The sequence below is a fragment of the Meriones unguiculatus genome, chromosome 11 (assembly GCF_030254825.1).
Source record: "Meriones unguiculatus strain TT.TT164.6M chromosome 11, Bangor_MerUng_6.1, whole genome shotgun sequence".
In the NCBI taxonomy this organism is placed as follows: Eukaryota; Metazoa; Chordata; class Mammalia; order Rodentia; family Muridae; genus Meriones; species Meriones unguiculatus.
The window spans coordinates 30,597,748-30,624,023 of NC_083359.1; the positions used below are offsets into that span (position 1 = coordinate 30,597,748).

At 36.9% G+C, this 26,276-nt stretch overlaps 1 long non-coding RNA gene across 1 annotated transcript in view; it reads left to right on the forward strand.

The window, feature by feature from the left end:
- Positions 1-26,276, forward strand: part of LOC132646521 (uncharacterized) — a 613,231-nt gene that overhangs the window by 271,799 nt on the left and 315,156 nt on the right. The window contains exon 2 of the long non-coding RNA XR_009584820.1: positions 13,794-13,834. This is a non-coding gene — a long non-coding RNA (uncharacterized LOC132646521). The remainder of the gene's footprint in view (positions 1-13,793; positions 13,835-26,276) is intronic.

Consider the following 26,276-nt stretch of genomic DNA (forward strand, 5'->3'; position numbering starts at 1 on the left):
TTGCCTTGTTCCACTACTTTACATTCTTCCAGGATTTTCTCAGACATTGCCTCCTTTTAGAAGCCTCCCAAGACAACCTACAGAAACAGAACCATATCCCATTCCCTTATGTTAGCAATACCAGTTCAAGAATTGTTAAGGGTAAGGACTTATTTGTTTAATTGACTCACAGATCTGCTTTGTTTGTGCTTGCTTCATCCCATTTGCCTCTGCACATGGTTTCGACAAGGACAGATTTTTATTTTCCGCTTTGTTTCTACTACACACCAATGCTAACATAAGCTAGTTGAGAAATGTAACTTGTACCTAAAGAAAGTGTCCAATTTGCTTCTATGACCAGGGGTACTTCCTAGTCTGGACCTGGTTCTGAATTTTTCACCCCACTTTTCCAATCGCTGTCCTTATTAGGTTTCTATCTCAGTGCTCCCCACTGAGAGAAAATCTTTAGAAGATTTTCTATTTATATTTTGCATCGTTATCTATTCATTTTCTTCTTTTAGTACTTATTATGATCCACATTGTTATATTTACTTATTAACTTCCTTACATATATTTTATTTATGTATCTTAGGTAGTCCCATTTGGATGTCCCTAATCTTTAGGTGATGGCAATCTCCTTAAGGGAAATAAGAGAGAGATGTTTCTCTCTTTATAACAAATAATACAGAGAAATGTTGGTGTGCTCTGGGATTCCAATCAAATCAGAAAAAGTAAATATTTTCTCTGCTCCCATACAGAGCTAACTTTGGAAAGTGGTCTGTGGAGACAAAAGAATGTTTGGAATAGGTTATAGAAGGGATTGAAAGAGCCATTAACTGTCTGTTCTTGATCAATTCGACAGCAATTTCCTCAACAGAAAGACAGTAATGCAAAGTAGAATTTGTGCTTTAATTATAAAGGCCAAATAAAAACTGGGCTGAGATGAATTTACTTTACACTGTTATATTACAACAGATATGCAGCGTATGGATGTTGTGCAATTGAAAAGCGGGCACAAACAATAATGACACCAACTTTAAAACTCAGTAATGTTATTTGTGAAAATGAAGTTAATAAAGTTGCTTCCATTCCATAAAAGGCATTTAGAGAGGATGCTGAAGAGATTGCTTTGTGCTTGAGACCACATACTGGTGCTTAGGAGGACCTGAGATCAGTTGCCAGCACCCACAACTGCTATTCCACAACAGTCTGAAACTCCGGCTCCAGGAGATCAGGCTCCCCCTTCTGCTCTCTGTGGGCACCTGCAGCCATGTGCACATACCCCTAATCCAGCCTCCCCCTGACCTGCATACATATACACATACTTAGAAATAAAATAAATCTTTCAGTGTGTTTTCAAATATATTTTGGAGATTATAATTACATCATTCCTGTTTCCATTTTCTCACTCCAAACCCTCCCATGTGCTCTGTCTTACTTTCTTTCAAATTTATGTTCTTTTTTTTTCAAATGTTATTACATGTGTATCTGTCTGTCTTTCTCTCTCTCTGTGTGTGTGTGTGTGTGTGTGTGTGTGTGTGTGTTTTCAAGACTGACCCTTTGCATTTTGGTATTACATAACTTTTCCTGTTAGTTCCAGCATTCCTTATTTGCCTGCCATTCTCTGTGTAGGGTTGAGACCGCTGAGCTTCTCCCTTCCATGTTAGGATGTCTATTGCTGTCTTGCTCTGGTTATGACTTGGCAGCAATGTTGGTGAGAATTCATGGTGCAGTTTCTGACATTTCTAGGAAGCATACTCTCATGGAAAATTGCCAGTTTATCTGGCTCTTACAATATTTCTGTGCCCAATTCTTTCATGACTACTGAACCCTAGATTCAGGAGTTGTGTTGTAGATGTGTTGGTTAGTGCTGGTTTCCACAATTCTGCATCTTGATTAGTTGCGGTTTCCCAAAAATGGTTCACATCTGTCGCAGAGAAATGTCCTTGGTAAGAAGGACATTATTTGTCCTACACTTATTTGTGAGTATAGGAGAAAATGTTCAGAATGTAGTTAAGCTGGTTTAAGAAAACAGTGGTCCCAGGTTCTCCACTTAGATTCATGACTTCACTAGCCCAGAGTAGTTGGCTAAGTCTCCAGATTAGTCATGATTTCCTTCTTGTTGAGCAGGCATGTTATGTACTATTAGGGAGCTGCTGTTCACCGCCAAAGAAAGCTTATCCACTACTTGAGCTGCGCTTGTCATCATTGTTGATCATAAATACCATAGCTGGGTAGTATTGTTGGCTGCTTCCCTCCTTTGACAGCTGGAATAAAAGGTATGACTATCACTGCCCATCCAAAATTCTTATAACAATAATTTAAAAAGTAAATCTATTTACAACTTAAATATTCCATAGAGATTTGACCATAAATCTACAGAAGAACAACGCTATATATTTTGAAGAACTGCTTACAGCACACTTAACACCCTCTGCTGTATGCGCTTGTACGCGTTATGAGCACAGCGGTAACAAGTTTAAAAAATGCATGTTGGGAAAATTTAAAGTGTATATTTCTTTGTTGTAAGTTGTTAAAATTACTGAAGTGGAAAATAATGAGACATGCAAACTGACATGTTGACAGTGCGGTAGTAATTTTGTCATTCTGTGCAGTAGCGGTTATTGACCGCCCCACAAATGTCACCACAGTGTTATTTTTAAATATTCTGTTATTTCTTGGTTTCCTAGTTACACTCACGGGTCTATATCACTTAGTATATGATCTGACCTTAACAGGTATTGTTTCAGAATAAAGTAAATGCATTTGAACATATACATTCTTCGATGAAATGAAAGTAACACAGGGCTAGGAGCAGTAAGTTTTTGTGTGAAATAGCTGAATTTTAAAATCAGTTTTACAAATTAACATTTGCTTTGTTTATTTTAACTTTCCTGACTTTTGTTTGTTGTGCATAGTTGTGACTTTCACAGAGACATTTTAAAGTAGCTATTTCTTGGCCACATTCACTCCACCCTTTCCTTTTTTTTTTCTCTCCTTCTCTGTTCCCATGGATCCCATTCATTCCCCCAAGACATTCCTACAACTTTCATGTCTCATTTACATATATGATTTTATGTATCTACATAAAATGGTGTTTGTCTTTTAGAGTCTAGGTCTTTGGCTTAATATAATTATCTTCAGTTGCATCTGTTTTTCCTGCAGACAGTAAGATTCTGTTCTCCTTTGTGCCTGGATAAAACTCTAATGTGTAAATATGCCATACTTTCAGCAGGCATGGTGGCACATGCCTGTAATCCCAGCACTTAGGGAGGCAGACAGAGGGGTATCTCTGTAAGTGCAAGGCCAGCCTGTTCTAAAACGTGAGTCCAGGAAAACCAAGGATACACAAAGAAACTCTCTCAGAAAAAAACTAAGAAAAAATATAAATAACATATTTATATTATTATATTATATAATTATATTATATTTTTTCTTCATCTCAATGTTGATAGATAATTAGTCTGATTTTACAATATGTTTATTATGAGTTATGATGCAACATAGTATGTGTAAGAGTTTCCACGGTTGTAGGACTATACTCAAGGAACTTCAGTTCAGATCTTGATTTTCAGATTTATTGCTCTGCTCTTCTGTCTTCTCTCTTGTTTACCAAGAATGAAAGCAACTATGCAGAGGTGATCTAATCTATTGGTTAAGATGGTAGATTCTGAAACAGGTTCAAATTATACCATAGCAGCAAAGCATAGTCTCTTCAACTTGGTGACTTGGAACAGAGAATTCTTTAAACTGAAAAAAAATCTCTCTCTCTGTCAAATAAACTTAAAGATACCTCCACAGTAGATAGTATTGTCAGTTGTAAATACAATATTATGGGGACTAAAGAAATGGCTAAGTGGCTCAGAGCTCACACTGTTATTCTAGACAACTCAACTAGGTCTTAGTACCCGGAGCCCACCTTATGTTCCTCACCCCCACCTATAACTCCAGCTGCAGTGGATCTAGTGTCCTCTTCTGACCACTCATGTGCACCTAGCCATATAAAAATACAACCACGCCTTCTCTCTTTAAAGTAAGTTTAAAATAAAATCATATGCACAATGTCCTCAGTGGAAGATGTACTTAGCAAATGTCGTATTACTGGGTTTGCTCTTCTATTTTTTTTCTTCATTATTATATATATTTCTGGATGATTTAAGTGAATATACAATATTCTAAAGTATTTTTGATTAATTAATTTTGGGTACTTAGACATCTTAAGTGTACCCTTCATCATATAAATTCACTTGCAGCACATAAAGGCAGGGAATTTGAATGCCGAAAGAAAGAAAGGTTTCTCAAATATTCACATTACAATAAATTATTTACTGAAAATATTGTGACTGTACTTATTTCATGAAAATTATCTGCAAGTTTTCAACAGAAAATGAAAAAGTAGTAGACAGTTTGTGTTAACCAGACCATGCTGTGCAATAAAAGAGGCAAAGTGTGGGTTCTCTGTTTAAACGACCTTACAATTTGAAGCATATTTCAAGGAAAATATTCGTTAATTTTTCAAAACAATGTTTCATTGCTGTTTAAAGTCAGCAAGTGATTCCTTTTTATACCTTATGTAGAAAAATAAAACCAACAATATTCAAAATGTTAATATTTAATAAATCTAGCATATACAAAGATAAATTGTGAATAATTAGTGAAGCTATATGGACATAAACAAAAACATTAGTTTTTCTTCATTTTTCTAAATTATAGAGAAATTATATTAAATCCTTATTAAAATTTAAACTTTAAGGAGAAAGAGAAAACAGTATAACTGTGACCTCACTGACATAGACATGACCTAATTTGTATTCATATAACCAGTATAATTTTGCTTGTCTTTTAATATGCATTTAAATGTGAATATACATGCATGGCATGGTCTTAATTATAGCTGATATTAAGACAAATAAATCAGCTAGAGTTGATAATGAACTGAATTATTCTATACCAAGAGTTTCACATTAATCATGACTTTGACAATGACTCCTGGTGTAGAACTATAAACCTATATTCCCCAGACTCAGTTTTGTTTTTAATTAACCAAACAATTGGAGAAATATTCTAACTGTAGCTCCTCAGTATATTCCGGTTCCTCCCCCAATAGTCATTCAATCATTTTGATCCAATCATGTTTTCAGGTATCTCTTCTGACCTTCTAAGACTAAACAAGAAGGAACTACTTGCCTGAACACATCCTTGTAGAATTAATGAGTTTTGTGACTTATAAGACATACATATTAAACTTGCACACTATTTCTTTTTTATTTAATTATTTTTATTTTTTTTAATTACAGTTTATTCACTTTGTATCCACCCTGTACCTCCCTTCCTCTTCCCCTCCCAATATCACCCTCCTTCTTCCCCACCCAAGTCCCTCTCCCAGTCCGCTGATAAAGGAGGTCCTTCTCCCCTTCCCTCTGATCCTAGCACACTATTTCTTTACAAAGAAAGCACAAACACAGAGACAATTGGTGCTCATAAAGCAATCAAGTAGAAATAAGATGATGTTTTGGACTGAGTTTTAGCAGTGGAAAGCAGTAGGTAGTGTCAGACTCTGGAGGTTTATATAGGTTTTCCTCCAGTTAAGGAATTCTTTCCGTGCCTTTAAAACTCCACTTTACAGGCACTTGAATTCTTTATATAAAATGTACCCTATCTGCATATAAGTTTGCATATATTCCTCTATAATTTAAAAAAATCTTTAGAGAAGTTTTAACACAGAAAGATATGTGTAGCGTAAATAGTTGCTAAGATGTATTATTTAGAAGACTAGTGATAAGATTTAAAGTGTGCATCCTCATTCAAGATGCAAAAGTATTTTGATTCAGGGTTGACTGAGCCTTGAGGTGTAAAAAATTGACTACTCTGAGATATATTTCCAAAGTCTCCCCACAGAGATAAGAATGAGTCGAATTGTTGAGGCTTGGAACAATTTAGAAGGATTAGAACTGCAAATATCCAAGTTGTAGAAGACGTTATGCTAGGGAAGACGAGATCTTTGTTCTTTATCCATATTAGATTTGACAGGATAACACTTAAAAAGTGTTTGAAAACCATACACGGAGTACAACATGGATACAAGGCTAGGGAGTTCTCCGTGGTGATGGCATTTACAGCAAAGGAGTTCCATGAGGACTCTAGATTCAAGTAAATTCAACAAGTGTAAGGGCAAAATGCTTGAATTTTAGATCATTCATATGCGTGCGTGCGTGCGTGCGTGTGTGTGTGTGTGTGTGTGTGTGTGTGTGTGTGTGTTGAAACAGGGTTTCTCTATGTATCCTTGACTGTCCTGGATGCTCTTTGTAGACCAGGCTGACCTCAAACTCAGAACAGTCCAGCTGTCTCTTCCTCCCAGACTGCTGGGATTATAAACTCCACCACACCCAGCAGGATCATTTCAATATTAAAAGTTCTAAAATATAAGGAGGACTCCTCAGGCAGACTAACAAAGAAAAGTCCTTATAACAGGAAGAGAGATTTGTGGATTTTGAAGCCAAGTTAAAAACATATTTAATAAGATAGATATTGATATCTTAATTATATTTATGAAAATTTGTCTTATTTCCAAGTGTTATTATCATATACTTTTTTATTCATATTACATTAACAACATGTTTTAATAATTTAAATAAGTTTATCTGAAAGTCAAATAAAGGGCCAGAGGACACATGGCTGATTTAATAAAAATATTGATAAACCCAGTGTTGACAATTTAGCACTTAACAAAAGCAGTCACAGAGCTAAGTATTAATCACTGTCTAGTGCTAATAAAACCAATCAAGAGTTGGTTCTAGTCAGTACCTATAATCACTCGCCATGTTGTCTTATCATATCACTTCCAGGTTTCTGATCTTTAAAAATTTATTTACTTTTATTAATTACAGTTTATTTACTTTGTATTTCAGCTGTAGCCCCCTCCCTCATCCCCTTCCAATCCACCCTCCCTAACCTATCTCCTTCCATCCCCTTCCCTAAGTCCACTGATAGGGGAGGTCCTCTTCCCCTTCCCTCCGACCCTAGTCTATCATGTTTCATCAGGACTGGATGCATTATCTTCCTCTGTGGCCTGGTAAGGCTGCTCCCCCAACAGGGGGAGGTAATCAAAGAGCCACTGAGTTCATGTCAGAGACAGTCCCTCTTCCCATTGCTAGGGAACCCACTTGGACACTGAGCTGCCATGGGCTACATCTGAGCAGGGGGGCTAGGTTATCTCCATGCATGGTCCTTGGTTAGTGTGTTCATCTCAGAAAAGACCCCCGGGCCCAGAAGTTTTGGATCTGATGCTCTCCTTGTGGAGCTCCTGTCCCCAACAGGTCTTTCTATCTCCCCCTTCTTTCATAAGATGCCTTGCACTCTATACAAATTTTAGTTATGAGTCTCAGTATCTACTTTGATACCTGGGTAGAGTCCTTCAGAGGCCTTCTGTGGTAGGCTCCTGTCCTGTTCCCTGTCTTCTCCCTCTTCAGGTTTCTGATTTTTAAAATGTCATGAAAAGGGTTAAGATGACTTCCTTAAAGACAATGTTACCCACTATGATAGCTTAGGAGCACCCTGTCAGAACTCACAACAGGCTTTCCTTGTCTGACAGATATCAGTGTCCTCTTGATAGGTAACCAAATCCCTGCTTCTTAAGGATTTCCACAAATAGGCTTAATATCTTGAAAGATTTTTCTATTTTCACATAAGCCGCACAGTATATGAATCCCATTTGGAGTTTATTAACAAGTGACTGGTCAGTGCTCATTCCTCTGGCCTTTGTGTTATTAATGTGGTTTGCCTTACCTGTTCCTCTTTGTTTATCTCTATGCCTGCCTCAGGACGGCAGGGAGAATTAATTCTCTCCCTAGAAAGTACATTTCCACTTCACACCAAAGAGAGAAATGTTCCCTAGACTTTCTGTACGGAATCTGGCCATATTACTCCACTGACATTCTTAGTTTTTCCTGGGTAAATATCACTCAAATCGTAACTTTTGGCAGAGCTGTGTTACAGATTGATATTTCAAAATGGGTCTTTCTTCAATAACTTAGTAGTTGACATTTTGAAACTGAAAAAATTATAATCTTTTTTGGCCTTCACATGTTAATCATGCACCACTAAAATCTACAATTACACCAATTAAAATCTCGATGTCTTGTGTTAAGGACACAACACACCATGCTTATCTCTGAATAACCCCGAATTTCACTGTTTATAAATCATGGTCTGTTAGAGCTCCAGTTCTATTCTTGTCTGAGCATCTTTTCTTTTTATTTTGATTGATTGGCCATATTGTTATTTGGGCTCTGACAGAGCATGGAGGAATATCGCGCATGAGACATTAATCAGGAAATTATGCCTTGCTTTCACAAATGGACTTCACTTTGTAATATTGCATTAGCTCTTAACATGCAAATTATTTTAGGTAATTACCTCATTTTTCAGTGGCCATTTGATAGATTGAAGTTTCATGTAGACTTTTTTCTATGTTATATAAAATTTTTCACTGAATTTGCTTCTTGCTCACAAAAACTTGGTTTGAATTGCCATATATCAGGTTTAGTATGCCAGTTTTAAAAAACAAGCTAAAGACAACAACAAAATCCCAAAGTGTAATAGCTGTTTTTCTCAGTTCGTTTTAAGCATAATTGAAACAAACAATCTGAAATAAAAGTTACAGAAAAAAAAGTTGTTCCATATCTCAAACTATGGCTAAGAATTGTATATCTGTTTTAGTGAAAAAAAAAAAATCAAACACATACGTGGCAAGATTCACTCTGTTTATAACTAGTTCACCTAACATCACTGTTATTTTCTACTTGAAAAAAATGTAGAAAATGTAATTGCTGATTGAAAAAATACAGATGGTAAGTAGGTGTCTATTTTTCTGTTTATTAATAAATTATTAAGCAGGTCTTAACTATGGTCATAGGTTATAGTTGTAAGGTTGCAGTTGTGAAACATAAAATCTTTATTAACTAATCCCTCGTTCAAACTTGTGTTAAATATATCCCTATGTGTGAACTGCCAGGAGTATTTAGATCATCCTTTTCCCATATTTTTTAATATAGCATGTCATTTAATCATGAATATTTGTTGTGATTTAGGCTATTCAGAAGCCTCCTGCTGTAAAATAGCTTCCCCATAAATGTCAAGTAATGTAAAATTGAATGCCTATATTTAAATAGGTTTTAACAGATAATAAAACTCTTGAGATTAAAATGGTTTCATTCGAGGAGGCAGACAATCCTTTCCACAGTGTGCAATTTATGTGTCACATTATGTAGAATACAATTTTAAAAATACTTTTTAAAGAGCACAAATGAAAAGTATCAATTGAATTAAATGAAAAGGGAGCTAGGAAGCAAGTATTCTCATTGCAATTTTAAGCAAAAATGTGAAATATAATGACAAGGTACAAACTTATATTTTCTAAACATTGTTCTGACTGAAGCTGCTTTCTGTTAATTCCTGTGAGGTATACAAAGATTGGAGCTATCAAAACAGAATTTTTAGTCACCGACCAACCTTTCTTCATTTAAAACAAAACCAAGGAATTAGAGGATTTTGACACACTACGATATGAAGCATATGAGAAAATTGCTTTTCCCCTTAAAGGTATGCATTTGTCAGCTTATCTGCAAACACCCAGATAGATCACAGCTCACAACTGGTTTAGCACTAGGAAGAATGTAGCTTGTCTCTGGAGATAACAGCTACTGACATTCTTTCACTCACTAAGTATCAAAATGGATGTGTAAAATTAGATGTTTGATAAGCAACACCTTTCTAAAGAAAGACTGGTTCAGGCTAATATGTATTCAACTGTCTTAACTATGGTTTGAAAGCAGCAAAGTGAAGGCTCCAAACCCCAGGAGGGTGGCAAAGTAGGGAATGCATGAAAGTAACAGTTCTCTTATTTAAGTGGTAGAAAGGTGGATTCCAGAAGGGACTGGAACCAAAGCCAAACAAGACCATATATGAAACAAAGCTGGGTCTGATGACACCTTACCAAATGAAAGACTATGCACGGAGAAAAGAGCTGATCTTCTTGTAGGACCTATGTGTGGAGCTAGTGATTTGGGTTCTCTGGTTTGAGCATCACATCCCGATTGCCCTTATCTAGAACAAATAGATATAAAGCTCCTTCTTGGAATTGATTGGCATTCACTGATATTTACAATGACAGAAAGATGTTAGGTCACTTCTTTCTTTGAGTAATATTCTCATACTGTCTTAATACAGACAGAGTTAGGGTTGTTGATTGTGTAATATTATTGTCCTTGATTTATTATGGTAACATATCTGCCTTGTATTCAACACAGCACCCAACATAGCTAACAGTTTCATATCAGCTCCTGGATGTCAGGGTTTCTATTGTCTTTCTCAAAATCATTATGAAAAGACAACCAATTGATTTTAAGAAAGATAATCATACAATGGGTTTTCATTTGCATGAAATAGGAATAAACATTTGTAAACTATGCATTAAGGACTGAATTAATATGTATTAGTAAGTCTAACTCAGAGTTAGACTGTAGTATCCTTTTTTGTTGACAAGCAAAAAATTGTGAACATCAACCACATGGTTTGTTTGCAGCTACATGAGCAATATAAGTAGTTCTGAAACTTTAATATTGATATCTTGTATTCTAAAGGAATTACATTTTAGTGGTTTATCCTATATTATATGGCTAATATCCACTTATAAGTGAGTATACCCTATGTGTATCTTTCTTCTTCTGGGTTATCTTACTCAGGATGATTTTTTTTTCTAGTTCCATCCATTTGTCTGCAAATTGCATGATTTCTTGGTTTTTAATAGCCAAGCAGTATTCCGTTGTGTGAATGCACCACGATTTCTATATTCATTCTACATTTGAAGGTCATCTAGGTTGGTTCCTGATTCTCTCTATTATGAAAAAAACGTGCTATGAACATAGTTGAGCAAATATCCTTGTTGAGTATTTTTCAGATATATGCCCAGGAGTGTTTTTAGTGGATCTGGAGGTAGTACTATTCCTAGTTTTCTGAGAAAGCATCAGATTAATTTTCAAAGCTAAACAACAAGGAAGACCCTAGGGAAGATGTTTAATTCTCATTCAGAAGGGAAAACAGTTTACATACCGGAAGTGGTAAAGGAGAGGGAACAAGATGGAAGCCTATCACAGCCTCTAAAAGACTCTACCCATTAGGGAATCAAAGCAGATGCAGAGACACACAGCCAAACTTTGGACAGACAGCAGGGAGTCTTATGGAAGAAGGGGGATATTGAAAGAACTGGATGGGACAGGAACCACACAAGGAGAACAACAAAGCCTAAAAAAACAGGGCCTAGGGAGGACTACAGAGACTGATGCATCCACTAAAGACCATGCATAGAAAGGACATACAGACAGCTCAGTCTCCATGTAGGTGCCCTAGTAAGGGGAGAAGAGACAGTCTCTGACATGAACTCAGTTGCCTACTTCTTGATCACTTCTCCCTTGAGGGGTGACCTAGCCAGCCCACAGTGGAAGAGAATCCAGGAATTCTGGTTGGGACCTTATAGGCTAGGATCAGACAGTAGGGGAGGAGGACTTTGCCTATCAGTGGACTAGGGGAGAGGGATTGGGGGAAGGAGGGAGCAAGGGTGGGGCAGGGAGAAGATGAGGGAGGTGACTACAACCAGGATACAAGGTGAATAATTTGTAAAAAATAATGATAATAGTTTTTAAAAAAGAAATTACATTTTTTGTTTCAACAGTGTATAAAACAGTAGATAATTCAAATCTGATTTAGAAGCAAGAAATGTTTTCTTGGGCAATATTTGGGAGTCCAATGTAGGACTGATCCAGATACAAAATTTTCTCTTTTTACTGAAACATATTATTTTCAACATCATAACAGATACTAATCTTTTTGCTTTTTCTTGCTTTGAACTCACATAGACCTGTCTGCTTCTGTCTCCTGAGTACTGGAATTCCAAGCATTGACCATCATGCTTGCCTTATTATTATGTCCTTGAACAAAAGATTTTTTTTTAATATTCTGGACATGGATTTAGCAAGTGATATATTATGGCATATTAGAGTCACTTTCTCACCAGAAACCAAAGGAGAATGATACATAGGGATATGATGATAGGCTATGGTCTAACATGAGTGTGAAAATCATAAAATTCTACAATATTCCAACAGATGTTCAATCACTAAATCTGTTCTGCCCAGTTTGCGAACCCCAAAAGACCAGGAATAAACAGACTCCGCTGTAAATACATGAGGTCCTTTTTATTAAAAATAACAAGCTGCAGCTTGGGCCCACACCCCACCCTACCCCCTCCCCCGCCAAAGCAGTGACAGCAAAGTGCCCTGTGCTCAGGTTAGTTGGGTGATTTAAAGATTCTGGTCCCTCCCAGCATGCCCAAGGCAGGGGTGATTCCTGCCTGGCAGGCATCTATTGGTCAAAATGCTACATTTTGAATTGATTGGCTATAGGAAGGTCCCCAGACCATTAATGATCTGTTGTCCCTCCCTAGGGGGATGGGCCAGTTTCCTAGCAACTGTATCTCTAGTGAGTGAGGAAAGACTGCAGTAAGGCTGTTCTTCCCCTCAGGGCATTACTGGACTTCTCCACCCAACTAGTAAAGGCCTTAAATATTAATAGCTGATTTTTAATCTTTTGGTCTCTCAAATCTAGTAGTGCCTTCCCTTCCTTTGATGATGATCTGAAAGCTAAAATAAACCCATTCTTTCTCAAGATGCTCTCAGCCATAGTATTTACAATGGCAACAGAAAACAAGCTCGCTGAGGAAAACACCTCAGACTGATACAGTATTCAAACAGCAAAGAGCAATTTATTCTACATAATTCCAGTGCACTGGGGTTCCCGCCTATGCAAAGCAAAATAGTGAAGAACCCCAGATTGAGCTCACAAGTTTCTTTTATAGGTACTCATAAGGGAATTGTTGGGTGGGTTAGGTAATCTTCAGTATGATTGGAGCATTCGAACTCATAAGCATGGGCAAAAAAGTGTGCGTAACTTTTGAGGTGGTCAGCAAACTTTTGGGTTGGTCATGAGTTATGCAACCTTACCTTTCCTCAAGACGGTCCAGCAGAGGCTCTGGCAGAGGGTCTGGCGGCCTCTAATCGGCTGCCCATTTTCTGTTTTTTTTTGTTGTTGTTGTTTTTGTTTTTGTTTTTTTAAAGTAAATGTTAACTCACTTCAGGGAAATGGAAACTTAGGCCTGCTGCTTTTGACGGTGAACTGAGGCCTGTCATGGAGTAAGCCCAGAGACTATGTTAGATGCTAGTGGGGGGTCTCAAATGGAGTTTAAATTTCAATTGTGTTCTCACATAACAGTAGTATGCATTATAATCCAAATTCTTTTTAGAGACTTGCTTGTGCTATTTTCTGTTCATGGCACTCTGAGTTATAATCATGTCATATTATTTTATCCATTCTTATTCAGTAAAAATAAAGTATGTAGATGTAGCTCAGTAAAATGCCTATTATGCACGAGAAAATGGGTTCAGTTCCTAGACCTGTGTAAAGCAAGCCATCATTCATGGCCATGCTTATAATCCTGTCACTCAAGAGGTGGTAGAATCAGAAGTCCAATATTTTCTATATAACCAGCCATATAGAAACCTGGAGCCTAACTTGGTTTACATGAGATAACGTTTTGAAAAAAAAAAAAAAAATGTGATGATACCATCTGTCTTTCTATTTACCTACTAAAAACTGATCCATAATTGCTGAATGTCGTATTTCATTTTTTGATTGCCTGAAGAATAATTGTTTTGACATGTAAATATTGACAGTTTTTCTTTCTTTTTTTTTTTTAATTTTAGATAGATGAAGTCTTGTCACAGAGTCTGTTATTTCCTGTAAGGTAAGAAAACTGCCATTTTTCTATTTCCACTTTCTTAGAGCTACCTACACATAATATAGTGTAGTGTTTCTTCTGAAAAAGGGACCTATTCACAATGTAAAGTATTGGGGAAATATCCCATTCATTTTGGGACAAGCTTTTCAAAGACAATGAGATATTACAGTCTCTTCTTAGAGATACCCTTGTTATTCCTCTCAATCATGAAAAACTAAAAGTTTAAATAAGTTTTACTTCCTTTCCTGTATCTTTGGACTTGTATGAAATCATTCCAGGCTACTGTGAGTTATAGAACCTGATCTCTTCACATCTGGTGTGTTATAAGGACACATATAACATAAGAATGGTAAGAAGACTTGGGTGCTAAGAAGTGTCTGAACAATCTCAATTTAAACATTAAGGAGACAATGATGAGGAATGTGAGGAGGAAGTGGAGTAATTAAAAGCTACTGTTATCCAGGATATGAATAAGCGGAATGCAAAGGACAGTTAAGCTCACAGGAGACCTGTTGGGGAATGGATTCCTTTCTTTCTGAAAGGCCAATGGAAGCAAATGCTACAACTGGCATTGTGTGTGGAACTGAAAGATGTTGAGTGAGTAGTAGCACACTGAGATGAGGACCATTCCTATGAAAGCACAGATTCCTTACTCAGCTTACACAGGGCAGTTACATCATTCCTGTTGCTTTTGAGTTGGAGCTGGGTCTTAGTGTTTTTACAGAGTTAGTTAGATGTTAAAACTGATAGTGAATATTGTGCTCAAGTTGGTTTAATATTCATATTTGTATTGCAAAATTATTTCTGCTTTGTATTGGTTTTTATGCATAGTGAATAGACTATCAACCACGTAAATTAAATAAAATTTTGGAAAAAAAAACCCATATATTTAAAAAACTCTCAAACAACTAGCTAAATGTGTAAGGTCTGCAATAGAAAGCGACTCAGTGGCAAAGTGTTTGTACATTGGCTGTAGGTTGTCTTATCAGTTCTGAGCACATCACTTATAAACCAAACACTTCAACATAACTCTTGTTGAACATCTGTGAGATGAGCAAATTGTCAGAATATAGTAACGTAACTTTGTGCACCTCTGTATTTAGATAATAGAATTTTTTAAATATCTTATTAAAAGTTTTCTTCTTATGTTAGGAGAGTTAAAATATCTGATTAGGAGATGAAGATTTCAATCTAAATTATAATTATTATCTACATCTGTTCTGATACATTTTGAATGGTTTGCATTTGTAAATTAGGTGTTAATGAAATAAAAAATGTTTTAATCAAAATTGCAATAGACTCAAGTTTCCTAAAATTCTCCAAGGATCTTGTGCTGCAATGTAAGCATATACTACTCACTATTCACAAATTATGACTTTATATACTTTGTGAACTTTGAATAAAGACTTAAAATCTACCAAGAGGAGACATTACTAAGAACTGCCCTTTAAAGACAAGGAATCATCTTTTATTTCTTCATTTTTACTTTGTTTCTGAGCAACAGGTAGCTGCCATATGGAGAAAAGGCACACTGTTTTATACCTTCCTGAAGGTATAAAAAAATGTGCCAAGGTTTTTAGAGACTAGAGACTGGTCACAAGGCTGGGCTTCTTCAGTTATCTTTCTTCCTAATCATCTTCTAATCACACCCCTTGAGCTGTTTTTGTGTATCATATTTAACTTTTGTTGATTACAGACAGGATGTTGAGATTACACTTTTATTTATCAAAAAATCTCAATATTGATGTTTTTGTGAGTTATGCTGTGTCAGTGGTTCCATAAACAAACCTTTAGTATTGGAAGTATTAAGACAGACTTTCAGCACACGTAGCTTGGCATTACCTTTATGATATTAACATATGTATGTTACTGTTGTATGTTACAAAATGTTAAAGATGATACAATACTTTACAAAACATATTATGGAACTAGTTTTCATATGCACCTAAAAATTAAAAGTTTACCTTTTCTATCAACAAAAGAGTCTTAGTAGGTTTTATAATAAAGTAGTGTTCTACTGTTAGGCCCAAGAGGGGGACCCTAACTTCCCGAGGGGGATGAAAAGAACTCAGGAGAACTATCATCCATGCAATAGCATGAGGTTTAATTGAGCTATTGTACGATGGGGCTGTCCCCCACAAAACCAGCGAGGAACAGCCATGAGAGACAGAAGTCTGAGGTTTTTAAAGGAAGGAGAGCAGGAATCGCGGAGGTTGCAAGCTTGGCAACACTGGATTGCGTAGTTGACTTTTAAAATGATTGGTTCATTTTAGGTGCCAAGTCCATCTGGTCCTGCCCCAGTGTGGGTGGGGGAGCTGTGAAGTCTGGACTGGTCCAGGCAACGTTATCTTCTACTGCAGATCTGGACACTCCTCCATAGCGGGGAGGAGACCTTTCCAGTTCCTTTGCAACAGGATGAGGTCTTGTCTCAATTCACCTCCTGTTTTCTGGAAAAGTACTGGGAGATCTTAGTTTAACATGGGGTATAGAATTTATAAAGAAACCTGTAAAGCTAGCCTGTTCCTTTCAGTAATATCCCAATATTCTTAATTGAAGGGTACTGGTTTTAAACTAAATTTGGAAAACTGACAAAACAGTTTATATTAGATAATTTATTTTATCACACTCAAAGAAAATTAATTTTGCCAATATATTTTACAACAAAATTACCAAGGTTCATTTAGCTAGAACACCAATGTAATTATGGATTATTAGGAATTTGGGATAAACTTTCTAAACTTTATTCTATATTGTGGGTATGTGTAGTATTACAGGGAAAAATAACCCATTTATTTGAAGTAAATTAAATTCAGATACACTACTGATGCATCTGCTAAGACAGGCTTGTAAATAATCTCTATCACGATTCATGAATTACTGAATTACTCACAAATAGATCTCTCTATTGCACTAACAACTTCCTAAGTTTATTTAATTTTACTTTCAGGTTTGTCATTACTCTCTATATTCCCAAATATTTCTTTTGTGTTTTTATATTATCATGTGTTTCTTTTAAAATAAGACAAATGAACATTAATATTTTGAATCAACTATCTCCTTTTCAGGTGCTGACACTCTTTCAAAAATAGTGTTTTATTGAAAATTAATATTTTTATACCATATTTTGTGATTACTTTTTACTTTCCTTTACCCAACTCCTCCTATTTCCTCTCTACCTTTTCTCCCCTCTGGATTCACACACTTCTGTGTCTTCTTAGGTAAAAAGAAAGAAAGAAAGAAAATAATCAGTTAAGGAATGATAAAATACTGTAAGCTGGGCAGTAATGGCACACACCTTTAATCCTTGCACTTGGGAGGCAGAGGCAGGTTGATCTCTTTGAGTTTGAGGCCAGCCTGGGCACAGAGAGAGTTTCAAGACAGCCAGCCAGCACTACACAAAGGAACTCTGTCTCAAAATATAATAAAAATAAAATAAAATCAAACAACAAAATAAAGCAAAATAAGATAAAACAAATTCGAACAATGACACCAAAACCCAGAAACAAACAAACAAAAACACACAGAAAAAAAAAAAGAGCCATGGCTGCATTACGCTGTTGTGAGACTCTAATCTTGCATATATACCACAGGCAAACCAAGGAGACCAACACCAGAAGGCCTGCTAACGCTCCCATGCCCGCCCATTCCTTCAGATGATTCATAGCTGCAGCAATCCATGATGATAATCCTGTGGCTAGTCCTGCGTCCACTCTGGTAGAATTTACCGTGATAATGCAGCCATGACCATTCAGGCCTTTACAGCCATTGAAGCAGGACAGTCTCCCCAAGCATGGTTGGCTACCATAAAAAGCTAAAATATTACGCTCAGGATGCGAGGCTAATCACTGCACTCAGGGTCAGCCGCTTTGGACCCAGAGAAAAGCAAGTCTGATTGCATGCGAGTTGATGCCCCAGGTCCCGCCTCTGAGAAAAAGGTATAGGACGGGTCTGATGCTCTTTGGGTGGATGACACCTAAATGAACATCAGTACAAAGTCCCAATTTATTTCTAATATCAGAGATCAGACCTCTACTCTTGCCTGATGCGTCTAAAACAAAAAGGGGGAACTGTAGAGAGCTGCGGAATGCCGCGCCTTAAAGATGGAGCTGGTTTCCACCTTCCACCTTCCAGATGGTGAGTGCTCTCTGTCACGAAGGACTCCACATTTGGCTAAGGCCAAGGATCTGGCTTTCTTCCATGTATGTGGACCTATCTGCATTGCCCACGTGGCACGCTGGGGTTGGCTACCCAGAGGCTATTTAAGCTGTGGGCTGGCTTTCCCCGGGGTCCGAGGATTGTTCAAGGTTCCTGAATAAACTGCATTGAAAAAAAAAAAGAGCCAAAAAAAGCACAAGAAACATATTATAGATACAGAAACACACATTCAAACACTTAGAAGTCCCCCCAATTTCTGTCAAAAAGTAAATAATAAACTCAATACCAGAGGGCATAATATATGTATACAAAGGACCACTATGGTGCAAAACAAAATGCACTGATTTAACATCATGAGACAATGTATCTCCGAAGTTGCCATTGAGTTAGTTCATTTTGTGTTGGCAATGTACTGTTGGTCATGGAGCCTAAACTTAAGAGTGGTTTGTTTCCCCAGTGACACTCCTTTGGAAGAAAGAATGTTTTCATTTGAGAGGGATTGACAATTGGAGCTAGCCTCTGGGTTAGGGATGGACACTTGTCTCTACTTCTGTCAGCTTTAGGTCCTCAGCTGGTATAGACCTATGCAGGTCCTTGTGCATGTCTCTGAGCACATATGTGCATGTATGCTTATTGGGCTGTGTTTAGGCCTTGTGCCTGTATGTCTTCTATCCCCTCTTCCTCTCTCACTCTAGCTGCCTCCTCTTCTGCAATCTCCCTTATTACTGAGAGGAGGGATGCCATGGAGACAGCCGGTTTATTGCTAAGTATTCTAAGTCTGTCATTCTCTGAACATTGTCTTGTGGCTGGACTTTGTATCTGTTTCCATTAGGAGGAAGCTTCTTTGATGATGGCTGAGCAAGTTACTGATGTATGACTATAGTCAGCAAATTGTCAGTAAAAGTCATTCTATAGCTTTGTTCTGTTAGCAGAGCAATAGTATTTGGTCCCCTACTAGGTGCCTGGCCTAACTAGTCTCAGAATCTTACCCACCCAATCATTTTGGATATGGCTTCCATCTCATGGAGTGGGCTATAAGTCGAATCACATCATTGTTAGTTATTCTCAGAAGCTTTGTGCCACAATGGCACTAAAATATCTTGCAGGCGGTCACCATTGTGGATCAAAGAGATTTTTTTTATTTTTATTTTTTATTATTAGTTACACTTTTTTAACTCTGTATACCAGCTGTATCCCACTCCCTCCCTCATTCCCTCCCAACCCCACCCTCCCACCCTCATTTTCTTCCTGCCCATTTCCAAGTCCACTGATTGGGGAGGACCTCCTCCCCTTTCATCTGACCCTGTTTTTTCAGGTATTTTCAGGACTGGCTGCAAAGTCCTCCTCAAAGAGATTTGAGCTGAGTCCCATTTACCTTTTTTTCTGGGTAGCATGCAGAGTACATTCCAGTAAAATTAATCTGTAGCTGTGAAGGATATATGTAGGAATCAGCTGGAGTTCTCCATGTCCAATGAGTTGTGTAGGTGTTGTCTTCATCAAAAAGAACTTACTGTCAGTTTGTGGAAAGCTACCAATAGCTTTGGCAATAGCCTGTGATGTTTGGATGTTCCCATGAGTCCCCTGTGGCCAATAACTTGATTAGATGTAACTCATTTCTATAACTAAAAGTTTCATTTGGTGACAAGAGATGTCAAGTTCTCTTTCCTACATTATTTGGCAATTTCTCTTACACTGACTTCAAATATACATATATGACCTTTTAGATGTCTTTTGCTCTATTCCCTTACTAGATCCTACTTCTTTTCCCTCACTATTTGTTCCTCCCATTTCAGATCCCTCCACTCATTTATCCTTAACTACATGTTCTATTTTCCTTTTCAAAGTGGATCCATTCCTCCCTCTTTGTCCTTTCCTTTATACATAACATCGGTGGTTATGTCAATTGTAGCTTGTCTATCAATAACCTAAGAGCTAACATCCACATGTAAGTGAAATCATATCATATATGTCTGGATCTAGGTTGCCTCACTCAGGATTTTTTTCTAGCTCCATTCTTTTCCTGGCAAATTTCATGCTTTTATGGCAGAGTAATATTCCATTGTGTAAATATACCAAATTTTCTTTGTCAATTCATTTGTGAAGGAAATCTAGGTTGTTTCTAATGTATAGCTATTATGAATAAAGCAGCAATCAACATGGTTGTGCAAGTGTCTCTGTAGTGGGATGAAGAATCCTTAGGGTATATACCCAAGAGTGGGATAGCTAGAGCTTGAGATAGAGTAATTTACAACTTTCTGAGGAACTGCCATACTAATTTCCATACTGACTGCAAAACTTTGCACTCCCACTAGCTACATATGAGAGGCCCCTTACTCTATGTCCTTGCAAGCATGAGATGTTATTTATTTTATTGATATTAGCTATTCTGACTGGTGCAAGATAAAAATCTCAAAATATTTTTGATTGACATTTAAGTGTTTGCCAGCCAATTGAGTTCATGTTTTGAGAATTCTCTGCTTAGACATTATTTCGTTTTTAAATTGGCCTATATATTTTCCTTCTTTTTTCATTAATTTAATTATATAATTACTTTACAGCCTGATCACAGCCTCTTTTCTCCTTTTCTCCCACTTCCATCCTCACAAGCTCCTACACCTTTTCCCCTCTTCCCATGGCCCTATGGGTACCAACCAGCCCTGGCACATCAAGGATGCAGCAGGACAAAGTGCATCCTCTCTCACTGAGGACAGACAACACAGGCCAGCTCTTGGAAAGTGATCAAATGTCAGAGTCAGAGATTGCTATTGCTCCAATTGTTGAGGGAGCAACATTATGACCAAGCTTCACATCTGATGTATGTATGGGGTCTCGGTCCAGCCCATGCATACTTGTTGGTTGGTGGTTAATTTTCTGTGAGCTCCCATCTGCCCAGGTTAGTTTACTCTGTAGGTCTTGTTGTGGTGTCCTTGATCCTTCTGGATTCCTCAGTCCTTCCTTCAACCAAAATCAAACCAAACAAAGCAACAACAGGACGTCAAGAAAATGTTTAAGTCCTAGCTGAGACTCCTAGCAAGAAGGGATATAGAGCCTTAAACTGCCACCTCCTGTAACCAGGTGGGACTTTCAATAAAGAGAAAATGACAACAACCAACCCATAAAACTTTCTATCCGGAATATGTCCAGCCTGTAAGAAGTGTAGGGATAAAGACTGGGCTGTTACACAATAACCCCCAAGCTCTGCCTATTGTATAGCTCTGGAGCTCTACATCTGTTTCCATCAGCTGATGAATGAAACCTCTAAGAAGATAGTTATGCTAGGCTCTTGCCTGCAAATCAAAGCAGAGTGTTAATCATTAATAGTGTTAGGGGCTATGTCTCTCTCTTGAGGTGATTTTCAATTTTGGTCAGCATGGGTTGGCCAATCCTTCAATTGTGCACCATAAGCAGCTTTACCAGCATACACGGGGCAGTTATGGGGCAATTATGGAGCAGTGCTTACACAGCATTAAGACAGGGGATTTTAGAGCAAGGATTGCAAACAGATATGGGGGGTACAGAAATCAGCATTTGAATTACACAATAACCTTATGTCTGTGTGTGTGTTAATTTTGTACCCTGTTACTTTGCTGAAAATATCTATTTCCTGTATAATGACTTATGTATATACCATCATACCATCTGCAAATAAAGTTACATTGACATCTTCCTTTCCTGTTCATATCCCCTTGATTTCTTTCAATTTTCTTCTTGCTTGAGCTAAGACTTTAAGTCCTATCTATATTGAATAGATACGGAGAGTGTGAAAAACCTTCTCTTGTTCCTGACTATGGTAGAATGCTTAGAGTTTCTTTCCATTTGGGTTGATGTTGGCTTTAAGGTTGCAGTATTTTTATTGCCTTTTTATGTTTAGGTATATCCATTTGATTCCCTAGTCTTTCTAGAACACTTACCATGAAGAGGTTTTGGATTTTGTCAAAGGCCATTTCTGCATCTAATGTGATGATCTTGTGCTTTTTTGCCTTTCAGTCTGTTTATATGTTGGGTTACATTTATTGATTTACACATGTTGAATTATTCCTTTGTCTCTGAGGTGATGCCTACTTGATGATGGTAGATGATTTTTTTGATGTGCTTTTGCATTCAGCTTACAAGTATTATGTTAGAACACTTGTATCTATGTTCAGAAAAGAAAATTCATTTGTAATACTATTTCTTTGTTGTATCTTCATGTGTTTAGATATCACATCAACTCCTGTCTTATAAAAAGTTTTGGACACAGTTCCTTATATTTTATTTAATAATTTGTGGAATATTGCCATTAATTCCTCTATGATAATCTGGTAAAATTCTGTACTACACCAAACTGGCCCAGGGCTTTTGTTTGCTTGGGATAATTTTATTATTATTTTCTTGCTACTTTTATTTTAATAGGAGTTATAGGTTTATTTTAATTGATTATCTGATCTTAATTTACCTTCGGTAGGTAGTATATAATGAGATAATTTTTCATGTCTTTTAGATTTTCTACTTTGGTGGAGTATAGGTTTTAAAAACATGTTCTTATGATCCTCTGGATTTCTTGGTTTTTATTGGCATGTCCCCCTTTTCACCTCTAATTTTGCTAACTTGGAAATAAGGGCTAACCAGTCTTATTGATTTTCCCAAGAAATCATTTCTTCATTTCATTGATTATTTGTACTCTTTTTTTGTTTGTTTTTATTTTACTGATTTTAGGTCTCACTTTATTTCTTGATGTACATTTCTTTTGGTTCTAGAGCTTTCATGTGTGCTGAAAAGTTTCTAATATCATATTCCTCCAATTATGTGTAGGCACCTAGTGCCATGAGCTTGCCCCTTAGAACCATCTTCATTGTGTCTCATAAGTTTGGGTATGTTGTATATCATGTTTTATTTATGTATTATTCAAATACATAAAGTCATTAATATGTTTCTTAAATTCTGTCTTGGTACATGTTTCATTCAATAGTGGGTTGTTCCATTTCCATGAGTTTGTAAATTTTCTATTGTTTCTGTGTTGTTGATACAAAGCTTTAATCTACTGTGGCCAGAAAGGATATATAGTATTTCAATTTTCATTTATTTATTTATTTATTTTGAGACAGGATTTGTGTCCAAGTATGTGGTCAATTTTGAAGAAAGTTTCATGAGCTATTGAGATAAGGTTACCTCTCTTGTGTTTACATGAAATGTTTTATAGCTATCTAATAGGTCCATTTGGTTTATGGTATCAGTTAGCTCCAGTATTTCCCTATCTACTTTGTTTTTTATTTTTGTTTTGTTTTGTGTTGCTTTTGGTCTTAATGATCCGTAATCTGTCTGTTTGTCAAGAGCCAGGTATTGAATTCCCCCCTTATCACCGTGTGAGTCAATATGGGACTGTGATAGTGTTTCTATTTAAAAAAAAAAATAATAATAACTGTAAGAGAATGTGGGTAAAAGAATGTGTTTGGTATATATATTTTAACAATTGCAATATCCCCTTGGTGGAATTTTCCTTTGATGAGTGTATGACATCCTTCCCTATATCTTCTGATTAGTTTTGGGGTGGTGTCAATTTTGTCAGATATTAAAATAGCTACATCAGCTTGCTTCTCGATGATCTGTCAACATTACAATAGTAAAAATGGTCTGAATGTATTGTGAAGCTACACTTCACATTTTTAGTTTGTTCATTTCTCTGGGTAACTGTATGAGGTAAATAGTCTCTTGTGGTGCCAGTGGCAGCAGAAAAGCACATTTCCCAGTCTCCCAAGAGGTAACTATATTAACAATGATGACTCAACAATATGCTACTTGGCTGACTAACAGGTTGAAGCAGGCATAGCAGATACAGAAGGATCCCTGCGCCTGGCTGTTCACCACTCTACATCAAGAGAACAAGCTTCAGTTTTAATAGGAGATACTGTGTCAAGTGAATTAAATACAGAGTGATAGAGGATGGCACTGAAAACACTCCATTCAGGAAATGTTGCATAAGCTGAAAGAGTTTCAGATGCCAAGAGACTGAGTCTATTTTTTTTTTTTATATAAGTTTGCATGGAGTGTAATCAGCTGGTGTGCATATGCAAAATAAGTGTCCCTTAAGGATTAATCAGGGATAACCCAGGGAACTTGAGAGAAAGCCTGCCCAAATACCTGAAGTGACTGGCTATGCCTGAAGCTCCCTCCTTTCCCCGACTTCACTGATGTTTCTGCTGGTACGACAAATCGAAGTTGCGAGTTGATGTAGAACTTTTTATATCCACTGAGTTTTCTGTTCTGCTTCTGGCGCACATCCCCAGTCACAGCCAGAGTTTTTTCTAGCTTTCTTATTCCCTAACTTCAGCTTCAGCTAGGGAATAAGATAGGCCCTAGTGCCTATCACATAGGTATGAATTTATGCATATACCATCATATACATAAACTTAAAAAAATTAATAAAAATATGTTTGCGCAAGGCTCCTAAAAGACTTTTAAATCAGCGTTGCAATATGATAGATGTACTAGGTAATCACTTTTTGACAAGGTAACACTTGAAAATATTAATTAAACTGCTGATTCCAAACAAGTTATTTCATGTTTATGCTTATTAGCGAAACGGAAGATTTTTGTGTATTTTAAATGAATTATGGGGAACAAAATCAACAACAACAAATAAATGTGTTTCATGCTTTCTAGGAGTCATTATGTGTATTTGATGTTAATTGTATAAAAGAAAGTATGACTAATAAGCATATTTCAAAAGAAGTCATACTTATGGCAATTGAAATGGAAAACACAAAATTCTTATAATTCTTATATGCTGATGAAGGATTTAAAAAACTGAATACTAAGAAATAATAGAACAAAGAAAAGTAAAATATTCGTAAGGACACATCTTTTCCTTCTAATTGAAGGCAGCTGTCTAGGAAATCTTTATTATTATTATTATTATTATTATTATTATTACAATTTATTCACATTGTACCCCGGCTGTAGCTTCTTCCCTTCTCTCCTCCTGGTCCCACTCTCCCTCCCTCGCCCTGCCCCATGTTCCTCCCTAGTCGACTGATAGGGAGGTCCTCCTCCCATACTATCTGATCCCAGCCTATCAGGTCTCATCAGGACTGCTTGAATCCTCTATTCTCTGTGATCTAACCTCACCATGGGGAGGTGATTAAAGAGCCAGCCACTGAGTCCATGTCAGAGGCAGCCCCTGTTCTCCTTAATAGGGAATCCACGTGGAGACTGAGCTGCCCATGGGCTACACCTGAGCAGGGGGTATAGGTTCTCTCCATTCAAGGTCCTTGGTTGATTCATAGATCTCTGCAGGACCTCTGAGCCTAGATTTTTAGATCTGTTAGTCTCCTTGTGGAGCTCCTGTCCCCTCCAGGTCTTTCTATCTCCCCCTTCTTCCATAAGATTCCCTGCACTCTGCTCAGAGTTTGACTATGAGTGTCAGCATCTGCTTCGATACCCTGCTGGGTACAGTCTTTCAGAGGCCCCCTGTGGAAGGCTCCTGTCCTGTTCAATGTCTTCTCCTAGTTTTGATGTCTGTCCTGTTCACCCTTCTGAATGAGGATGGAGCCTCTTCCCTAGGGTCCTCCTTGTTGTTTAGCTTCTTTAGGACACATAAGTGGATATTATCCATATAATATCAGAAATCCTAAGTAAGTACAAGATTACAAACATATTTATCTTATCTCTTCCATATTGTTAAACAATTGTCTGTCTTCAATATGGTTGGATTTTTTTTGTCATTTTGAGGATGTTATTGAGCACAGTTTTCTTCTGTTATTCTAACTAAATGAACAGAATATCAGAGCACTCCCTTCTCAGATATTTTAATTTTTATTCTTTCTTTTTGTCTTTCTTTCTTTTATTTTCCTTTGTTTCATCTATCTATCTATCTATCTATTTGCCTACCTATCTATCTCATCATGGTCTCACTATATGTCTTAGATTGGACAGACATTCCTTATGTACTCCAGAATGGCCTCATTTTCAAAATCCTCTTGCCTCAATATGTCACATTGTAGCAATACAGGTGCAAACAATTATGTCTACCTTCTGCCTAATATAATTTTTAAAAATTATTTTCTCTTTGTATCCACATACGTTTCTTTCCTTTTTTAAAACGAAACTCGACTAACATGCCAAAATACCATATTAACATACTAAAATAACATACTAAAATACCAAAAAAAAAGTCTTAGGACATCTAAATTACAAAGAAAATATATTTTCAATGTCTTTAAGACTGTCATTTGCTAATTAACAATATTATCCGTGAGATCAGTGTTACATATCTTAGTGACTCCAATTATATTGCAAATAATCCACAGAAACCATC